Source organism: Giraffa tippelskirchi, chromosome 5, assembly GCF_054371585.1.
Source record: "Giraffa tippelskirchi isolate mGirTip1 chromosome 5, T2T-mGirTip1v1.2.pri, whole genome shotgun sequence".
Lineage (NCBI taxonomy): Eukaryota > Metazoa > Chordata > Mammalia > Artiodactyla > Giraffidae > Giraffa > Giraffa tippelskirchi.
Genome location: NC_137279.1, coordinates 49,986,744 through 49,997,195, shown reverse-complemented (window position 1 = coordinate 49,997,195; position 10,452 = coordinate 49,986,744). Strand labels below are relative to the sequence as shown.

Below are 10,452 nucleotides of genomic sequence, written 5' to 3'. Positions count from 1 at the left end.
TAAAATAGATAAACAACAAGGATTTATTGTACAGCATAGGGAACTATATTCAATATCTCATAAGAAACTATAATGGAAAAGAATCAAAGGAAAAAAATATGCATATATATACACATATATATGTATAACTGAACCGCTTTGCTGTATACCTGAAACTAACACAATATTGTAAATCAACTATAATTCTATTTTAAAAATATTTAAAAGATGCTCAACATCGCTCATTATTAGAGAAATGCAAATCTAAACTGCAATGAGATATCACCTCACACAGGTCAGAATGGCCGTCATCAAAAAGTCTACAAACCATAAATGCTGGAGAGGGTGTGGAGAAAAGGGAACCCTCTTGCACTGTTGGTGGGAATGTAAATTGATACAGCCACTGTGGAAGACAGTACGGAGATTCCTTAAAAACTACGAATAAAAACCACCATATGACCCAGCAAGCCCACTCCTAGGCATATACCCTGAGGAAACCAAAATTGAAAATGACACATATATCCCATTGTACATTGCAGCATTATTTACAATAGCTAGAACATGGAAGCAACCTAGATGCCCATCGACAGATGAGTGGATAAAGAAGTTGTGGTACGTATACACAATGGAATATTACTCAGTCATAAAAAGGAATGCATTTGAGTCAGTTCTAATGAGGTGGATAAACCTAGAGCCTATTATACAGACTGAAGTAAGTCAGAAAGAGAATGATAAATATCATATACTAATGCATATATACGGAATCTAGAAAGATGGTACCAAAGAATTTATTTGCAGGGCAGCAGTGGAGAAACAGACATAGAGAACAGACTTATGGACATGGGGAGAGGGGAGGAAAGGGTGAGATGTATGGAGAGAGTAATATGGAAATTTACATTATCACATGTAAAATAGATAGCCAACAAGAACTTGCTGTATGTCTCAGGAAACTCAAACAAGGGCTCTGTATCAACCTAGAGGGGTGGGATGGGGAGGGAGATGGAAAGGAGGTTCAAGAGGGAGGGGATATATGTACCTACGGCTGATTCATGTTGAGGTTTGACAGAAAACAGCAAAATTCTGTAAAGCAATTAACCTTCAATTAAAGAATAAATAAATTTGAAAAGAAAAGGAAAAGAAATATTTATATGGTAGTGGTCCCTAGACTCAAAAGAGCTTTCCTGGCCGCACCTGTCCATATTCCAGAATCCTGGGATATAAACCTGACCTCTTCCTTTTTCTTAAATCCTTCATCCAATTAGCCCTCTTGATGCTCCAGCTTTAAGTTATCTCAGATGTGTACCACCCTCACTACCCCTGGCACAGTTATAAGAATTTTAAATCTAGTAACGAATTTATCCTCATGAAACACTAAAGTGGGTATCATTATTATTCTCATTCTACTGATGAGAAAACTGGTGCACATATGGGTGAAGTAATGTGTCCAAAGTCACATACTTGCAAAGTGGCAGAGCAGGAATCTCGGGGGTCGGCTCCCGAATCTCAGCTCTTGACCACTGCGTTACGTCAGCTCTCACTCACTTTGTTCTCAGTGCCTGCCTATCTCAGACATTAGTCATTAAGTCCCTTGAAAGCAAGCATCATCTTTTTATTCTTATCCCTGAGCCCTGAGCACAACGTCTGGTGCACAGTACGTGATCAACAACTGTCTACTGAGTCAACAGTGGGTAACTGGGAAGGAGAGAAGCTAGAAAAAGGCTATCCTGTTTAAACTTAAAATCTCGGAGCTCAAATGGGTCATGAATTCTTTCCTCTGCTTTTATCCAAAATATTAAATGGCCACAAAATGGGTCATGATCCCACCAGAGTCCACCTCTGACGGACTTTGAGGGAGCAGCCCTCCCAGAGGCAGCACCAGCACTCAAAGACCCTATGGGGGGCTCCCAGGCGCCCTGCCTGGATCTGATGTCCGTCTCCCGGGACTGCACTTCTGGGCTTTGAATCAATAGGCTCCCCACAGAAACTGAAAATCGGACTCGCAGCTTCTACGCTGATGTGCTGAGGTGGAATCAAACGGGGAGGGCTTCCCAGAACGTCCGAGTGAATCAGCTGCTCCGTTTGGGATGAATCCAGAACATGTGCCCACAAAGGGTAGCACGTTGCAAATTGAGATCTAAAATGAACCATCTGGTCTGGAGAAACGGCCAACTGGAGGGATGGGGGCCTGGAAACCTCCCAGAGAGCAAACTTATCTGGGGGAAATGATGAGTCAGCTCTGCCCAGCAGCAAAAGCCTTCGATAAAGCCCTTTGCAATAGGTCCCACGGCGTCTCTTCTTGGAGGAGCCAGAATTGGGTAACTCCATCTAAAGGTTACCTTTGGATTCAAGGTTCTAAGATGTCAGGTCCTGGGGTCCATATGGATCCGGGTACCATAAATCTACACTGTTGGGTTTGCAGCAGCATAGGATGCAGAGAATCACTTCACAGCCAGACGGATGTGTCAGGTAAGAGGTGACAAGAAGTCCTGGACTGGTCGGGGACTAGCCTTTTCCCCTAAAATTGAGACAGCTTAGCCTTGATCCTGGAGGACAACTTTCTTCTGTGTCTTCTTCTCCCAGCCATAGTCACTGTTGCCTGTAAAAAAGTAAAAAGCAAGCCAATTACCAGGTCTAATTATCTCCCTTCATTCTCCTCTTGGCAACAGCTGCTAAGGCTCTTGCCAAAACTCTGCTTCACCAACACCCTGATCCAAAAAGCCCCAAGTTAGCAAGAGAAGGCTCTGCCAGCGCAGAGCAGCTGTAAGGCTTCCCAACACCAAGACAGGGCACAGGAGTTCAAAGCAGCTCTCTCACAGGAGCCCCCTCGGCCTCCGCATCTGGACAGGAAAGAGGTGGTGGCGCTGGCCACCTGGAACCACACCAGAACATGACGCAGCGGCCACCAACAGCCACTTGCCCTGTCTGCCCCCACCCCCTCCCCAGAAAGCAAGGAGGCTTTTTAAAGGCCTGTTTGTGCTTGCAGTGGGAGCTGCCAGGTCATGGTGAGCTTCATGGCTACTTCTGTCCAGGCTTGCTTAGAGCTGAGCCTGGGCCTCCCAGCTGAGCTCAACTGGGAGGTGGGCCAGGGGCTCTTGAGGGGATTCTGGGAATCTCTCCAGGCACCATGCCAATGCCTGTGCGCACATCCTTGCACTTCCCAAGTAGCTGTCCTGCCTCTGCCCAGGGGCGAGCCCGAGACCTTCTAGTCTCCTCCTGCCTGGAGCGAGGGGTCACTCACTCCTGGAAGATGCCCAGAGCTGTGGGGGCTCTCTCTGACTCATGGAATAGCGAGCCAGTTTCCAAAACCCCAGTCAGCAGGGAGAGGCTAAACCAGGTGGCTGTCTACTCGGCCCCCAACCCCACAGCCCCAGGGGAAGAAGGACCAGGTGCAGTTCACCGGGCAGTTATGAAACCTGAGAAGAAGCTGGAATGGCTTTGGGCTGGGGCTTTGAGAACAGGCAGGTATTGTGTGGTCAGGTGCAGAGGGGATATAGAATACCCATCAGTTCACATACAAACACCATCCCAGTCTTGTGTGGAGGGAGGAAGGGCCTTCCAGGAGCCTGAGTGGTTTCAAACCAAAATGGAAAAAGGAAGGCTGTGTCCATGAAGGGGTTGGTGACCCACACCCAGAAGAAAGGAGGCCCAGAAGCCAACATGGACATGTTTCCCAGCCCTTACCCCAATGCCTACAGCAATTTCAAAGATCCCAGCATATATGCCTGGGACATCTCTGGGGATACGGAAATTCCGTCGGTCAGTGATCAAAGAATCTTTTCCTAACAGTCTTGGGCAGGGGTTAGTTTCTCCACATGTCATCATGCTGGCCATCAGCAAATATTTACTGTCTGCGTGGTCAAAGATCAGTGCCTGCCCTCCCAGTCCCTGCCTCTTGAAGACAGACCATAAAGGGCAACAAAGCTTAACAGGAGCTTGAGCAACCAGACACAGATGGCTTGCAACGAGTCAGACACAAGAGACATGGGACACCTCATCTTTGTGCTGAAGCCAAAGCTTTGCATGTTTTACCATTTTCCTCTTCCACAGTGGCTGGAAGGCTGGGCAAGGTGAGAAGGGAATAAGATCAGGAGAGCAACTGAGTGAGAGCGCAGTGGCGCACGGAGAGAGTGATGACAGAGTGAGAGGTGGTGGGGGGAGCCGTGGGGCAGCAGCCCCCAGGTCTAAGTGGGGAAGAAGCCAGGAAGACACCTATTCAGTCAAGACTTCCCCTGGGGCTGGGCTTAGATCTTCTCCATCTGTCCTCCCACAGTCACCCAGTGTGCTGGACTTGGTAGGTTTCCCTTCTCCCTCGACTTACTGATGAAGACTGTAGTTATCAACGCCCTGGTTCCTGCAGCCTCAGGCAGCCACATAAAGCTCCCAGGCCAGTCTCTCACCCTGTGGCCTCTAAAAAGATAAAATCCAGGGTGTGGGAGGACCTCCCTCACCATGTTTCCCATCGTCAACGGCCATTCCAATGCTCTCTTTCCCAATGGGTCATCTCTGTCACTAAAGTGAAAGTGAAGTTGCTCGGTTGTATCCGACTCTTTGCGACCCCATGGACTGTAGCCCACCAGGCTCCTCCATCCATGAGATTCTCCAGGCAAGAGTACTGGAGTGGGTTGCCATTTCCTTCTCCAGGGGATCTTCCCGACCCAGGGATTGAACTCAGGTCTCCCACATTGTAGGCAGACGCTTTACCGTCTGAGCCACCAGGGAAATCCAATGTCACCATATTTTGAGCACCCCAGCCTCCCCCTGGAGAAGGGCTCTATCTGCTCCCTGTTTGTATCTGTGCCTTCACTTACACCTTCTCTGTATCCTACAGCCTGCCTGTTCGATGTCATAATCTGACCTTTATTTCTTAAAATAATTTTATTTATTTTTGGCTGTGCTGGGTCTTCATTGCTACACGGGCTTCTCTCTAGTTTCAGCGAGCAGGGGCCACTCTTGGTTGCAGTGCTTGGGCTTCTCATTATGGTGACTTTTCTTGTGGCAGAGCACGGGCTCTAGGGCGTACAGGCTTCAGTAGTTGCAGTACATGGGCTCAGTAGTTGTGGCTCCTGGACTCTAGAGCACAGCCTCAGTAGTTGTGGCACATGGGCTTGGTTGCCCCATGGCATGTGGGATCTTCCTAGATCAGGGATCAAAGCCATGTCTCCTGCACTGGCAGGTGGATTCTTTACCACTGAGCCACCAGGGAAGTCCCCTGACCTTTATTTTTTATATCCAGCTCCTTTGTGCAGCTTTTCCTGATTCCATCCCCAATTAACCTGTCCCTTCTCTGCTCAGAATTTTGTGACTTGAATGTAAACACTCCTTACTAATTCTAGTTGGGCACACAGCCATAGCCTTCTTAATGCTGTGTTCACTCCCCACTTCCCAAAAACTCCAGGGAGTATCGGGTAGACACTTAGGACATATTGACTGACTTGTTGGACTGACTGGCTGAGGACATGACAGCTGTGATCAATCAAGAGTCCACAGTCACCATTTCCCAGGCCACCCGGAGAGTTTCCACAGCAGAGCCTGCTGCAGAGTGGAGATGTCATCCGATTTCTTAATTAATGCAAACACTGTTCATCCGAATGCTCTAGGGCACAGTTTTTTTTCTTTTTTTAATTGAAAAAAAAATTGAGAACATTTAAAAAATGATAGAGATAACATTTACCAGCTTAGGAATAAATGAAGCTTTATTTCTAGACCTTTTGTTCCAGCAGCAATCCTGCCCTCCCCAACCCCAGCCCTAATCACCCTCTACAGGTTGGTTGTCCCTTTTTCCCACCTTCCCCACCGTGCTTCTTTGGGTGATGAACAGAATTCCTGCCAGTGACTACTAATTGGGTTAATGGAGTGACTGCGTAATTGTTCTCTCTTCGAAGCCCAACCCACCACCCTGGCTGCTTTCCGACTACCTGCCTCTCATCTGTTCCAGGATCACTAATTTGCAACAACAACTTCCATTGTCGTCCACATCTGGGACTCTGGGGTTTTAAGTGAATCTCCCTAAGGCAGAGAACAGAAGATGCTGCTATTTCGGTTTGTCTCATCTACAATAGGACCATTCTCTGGGGTTTCTGGGCAGTGCAGGGCTGCCAGGGTGAAGGGGAAATCTGAGCAGTGATGGGACCCAGGCCAGAGCGCAGTGTGCTGAGGGAGGAGAGCAGACAGGGGTAAAAGTCTGACCTTTTCTTCCCAGCTACTTGGGTTTGCATTTCATTTTAATCAGTTTCAGATGAAACCGACAAGCCAGGAGCCTCGGGAATCCTGGTGCCCCTGCCATTGCCCTCTGGTCTCCGGGGCATCAGTTGGGCAGCATCTGTCCTGGCCTGACCCAGCTTCCCCCAGAGGAGGCAGCATGGAGGGTGGCCTTTCTGATCTTCACAACTCAATCGGAACCTATTCTGTCAGAACGGTTGGACAAGACAAGGCTTTATCCCTCTGTTGTTTTTTGAGGTATGTTCGTTCTACTTGAAATCTGTTTCACCTTAAAGGGATCATTGGCTCAGTGGTAAAGAATCCACATGGTAAAGAATCCGCCTGCCAATGTAGGAGATGAGGTTCCCATCCCTGAACTGGGAGCATCTGTTGGAGGAGGAAATGACAACCCACTCCAGTATTCTTGCCTGAAAAATCCCATGGACAGAGTCTGGTGGGCAACAGTCCATGGGGTCACAAGAAGTCAATATGACTGAGTGACTAAGCACAACACAACAACAAAAGGATCATCACCTGCCCAAACGATGGCAATGTTAGCATTTTTAGAATCAGGTGTAACTAGGACACTGAGGGACAGCCTCCGGAACACTGCCACGTGCCTGGGTGGGGTGGGTTTGTCCGTGGACGTGGCACGAGGGTGCTAGCACAACCTTTGGTCTCTGAGCCCCCTTGAGCTGGGCTCTGGAAATGGGCTTTGTTTCTTGGGGTGACTGCTATCCGCCTGCCTTCCATCTTGGCCTGTATCCCTCCCTCCCTCCCTTTCCCACCCTGCTCCCCAGGCTCAAGGTGAGCCTCACTGTTCCTAGGCAGCTCCGGGCTTTTGATCCACAGAACTGGGCAGTGTGGGATGTGGGTCCTGGGAGTCAGTTCTGGGCTTCACACAGTCACATTCTTGTCTTTACCTCCTGACCACCCTCCCCATCCCCAAACACCTGGGAGGAGGGGATGCTGAGACCTGCTTGAATCCCCATAAATGCTTGCTTCTGCCTCCAGTCTTGATGATCATTTATAAACTCGCCTCATTCCTACACCCTGCTCTGCTCACATTAGCATTTAAGCTGCTCGGGCACATCTTTGTTTTCACTGTAGAATACCTGGGAGGGTGACTGACACAGAAGAGGTGCTCAATAATTAATTAATGAATTAAACTGGGTTGGAAGTTCCTGACGGTTAAGAGCTGAGGCTCTTTCTGGAAAGGAAAAGTTGAGACTGAGTAAACAATAAACAAAACGCACCAATATCCGCCTCAGCTAAGGCAGGGTCATGCACTCGGTAGGGATCATGAAAAGGCTGAAGTCGGCTCTCAGGGATCCGTCTCCGCGGGACCATCTGCTCACCACTGCCCTCCACTGGACACCGGGCCAAAGCGCCCGGCCCCGTCAGGACACTCTCGGGTTTCCTCCCCTCTCCATGCTGGATCCAGCTCCTGGGCCAACCGGTTTTTCTGTTGGCTTCTCTTACCAGGTTTGTTTCACTCTAACTGTGCTGTACTGAATTCATGAGACCTGGGAAGGCACAGGAGAACTGTGACTTCTTTGAGTCCTGGCGTATGGAGGGTTCCACAAATGCTTAATGCATGAAAATCAACATAATGACCTTTAGTTCCCGACATGCCAGCAGCACTGTGGACTGTTACCATGATTGCAAATATAAGAATCCACTTAAGAACCTATTCCTACAATGGTCTACAAACCCTATGCTGCCAGCTTTTAGAAGACAATCGAGAACAAAGAGGGACAAAAAGCTTCTGGGAAAGAATTCAAAAACAATCAGTCATTTCTATCTTACAACAACAACAACAACAGACTTTCCTCCTTAGGGGAAAGAGGGAGAAAGGGGAGAGTAAACACAGGTACCACTAAATCTTGTGGAATGACTTCTCTCTCCTTCATGGTGACACGTTTCTGTCTTTAATTGTAGGTATGGGTGAATTTACCTTATTATCTCTACCCCTGACCTCTTTAGCTTATAAGCATTTTGCCCAACACACTGACCCTTAAAAGTTATTGAATTCCTGGCAGTCAAATATGGTGTATGAGTGGATAATAATTTGCCAACTGGCAATAGTAAAATAAGTTAGAAAGGACGCATCACATTTATGGCTTATAAATTGCTTCAATTTGCTGAAAAATTGTTTTCGTCTCCCGAAATCAAACTCTGGAGTTAGCCCAAGGCCTGGCAGGCATTTGGAGATATGAATATGAAGCTCGGGGAAGAACCTGGACTGAGCAGCATAGAGGTGAAAGCGAAAACCCAAATATTGCCCAGGAAGAACTCAGAGGGTGAAATCAAAGTATGATACCTCAGGACCCAGTGCTGAAGGGCCGAGGGAGTGGAGGAGGCTAGGACAGAGCCAGAGAGGGAAAAACCAAAGAGGTAGAAGGAGGAGCAAGGAAGGATGGAGTCAAAAAAACCAAGGAGCTGGGAAATTTCAAGGATGAAGGAGTGGCACATGGCCTAAGATGCAGGTGAATAATCTGATCAAGAAAGGTTTGAGGGACTTCCCTGGTGGTCCAGTCGCTAAGACTCCATACTCCCAATGCAGGGGGCCCAGCTTCCATCCCTGATCAGGGAAAGAGATGCCACATGCCGCAACTAAGACCCAGTGCAATGAAACAAAGAAATAAGTATATGTTAATATATTTAAAAAATTTAAAAAAGAAAGGATTGAGAGTTGTCTGCTGGACTGGGCAATATGAAGATCACTAGTGACCCTGAGAGCAGTTAGTGACCTTGTGAAAGCAACTTCATTTGAGGATTGAGGTGGGGACAGAGTGGAAGGCACTGTGGTGGGAATGGGATTGAATGCGAAGCAACGACATGGAAACAATTATAGGAAGTAACCAACTTAGGTGAAAAAATAAAGGCTTTCAGTTTTGACCTTGCACAGGCTGGTCTTCACCGATTCAGCTTCCCTACAGCCACTAGTGACATGTTCTAAAAATAAAAATTAATCATACCACGTCCTGTTGTGATTAACATCTGAAGCTCTCCACTTGCTGAACAATGGAGAGCAAAGTCCAGGGCCGATCTGTTTAGTATAATTTATTTTCTATAATTGTATTTATTTATTTTTGGCTGTACTGGGTCTTCCTTGCTCTGCGAGGGTTCTGGCAAGCAGGGGGATTACTCTTCGTTTTGTTGTAGTGCTTGGGGCTTCTAATTGTGGTGGCTTCTCTTGTTTCAGTACACAGGCTCTAGGGTGCAGTCTCAGTAGTTGTGGCGCATGGGCTTAGTGGCTCAGGGGCGTGTGAGATCTTCCCAGGACCAGGGATAGAAGCTGTATCTTCTGCATTGGCAGGCTGATTCTTTACCACTGAGCCTCCAGGGAAGCCTTAAAACTGATGTTTTACTATACATAAAATATACTTCAACTTGATTAAAGAAAAATACCCTTCTACCTCACTCCATAGACTGGAGAACAAAGTTCAAATTTCTTCCGGCTTAAGTGATATGATTTCTTCCCTTGATTCTTCCCCCATGCCCCAAATATGTGCTTGCGTGCTAAGTCGCTTCGGTCCTATCTGACTCTTTGCAACTCTATGGCTATTTTGCCCATGGGATTCTGCAGGCAAGAACATTGGAGTGGGTTGCCATGCCCTCCTCCAGGGGATGCCCACCGCATTAAATACACTACGGATCTAAAACGGGCCTCGACGTCCTGCCTTGCCCACCTGTTCAACACCCATCATGTTTCTCAAGATTCAACTTGTGCCATCCCTGTTAGCGTCCTCTAGACACAGATGTCTATCATATAAAGCTTTCCATTGCACTCTTCCGTTTATAGCTCCCCTTTCTTTTACTTCCCTGGTGGCTCAGAAGGTAAAGCTTCTGCCTCCAATGCGGGAGACCCGGGTTCAATCCCTGGGTCGGGAAGATCTCCTGGAGAAGGAAATGGCAACCCACTCCAGTACTCTTGCCTGGAAAATCCCATGGACGGAGGAGCTTGGTGGGCTACAGTCCATGGGGTCGCAAAGAGTCGGACACGACTGAGGGACTTCACTTTTTTTTTTTTTTCTTTTACTAAGCTGTAGACAGCTCTAGCGCTTATCACTAAGCCGCTCTATCTTTGCTGAAGAAACCTGGGCTTTACCGTTGTAGTCCAGCCCGAAGGATAGCGGGACAGATCCTCCTCCAGTCCTATAAGGGGCGCTGTGGCAACTCCATCGTCTCCCCTCTCTCCACCTCTCCGGACCCTCTGCCAGACTCACACGCTTGGGGCTCCGCCTCCTAGTCAACATCCCTCCTTCCCAT

General features: G+C 47.9%; 1 long non-coding RNA gene across 1 annotated transcript; it reads right to left on the bottom strand.

Annotated features, from left to right (window-relative positions):
- LOC145506574 (uncharacterized) lies at positions 1-10,423 on the bottom strand. The gene is made up of 2 exons (XR_014054045.1): positions 10,292-10,423; positions 1-2,575 (listed from the first exon to the last, which is right to left on the bottom strand). It is a non-coding gene; the product is annotated as an uncharacterized LOC145506574 (long non-coding RNA).
- Between the last annotated feature and the right edge of the window lie 29 nt (positions 10,424-10,452).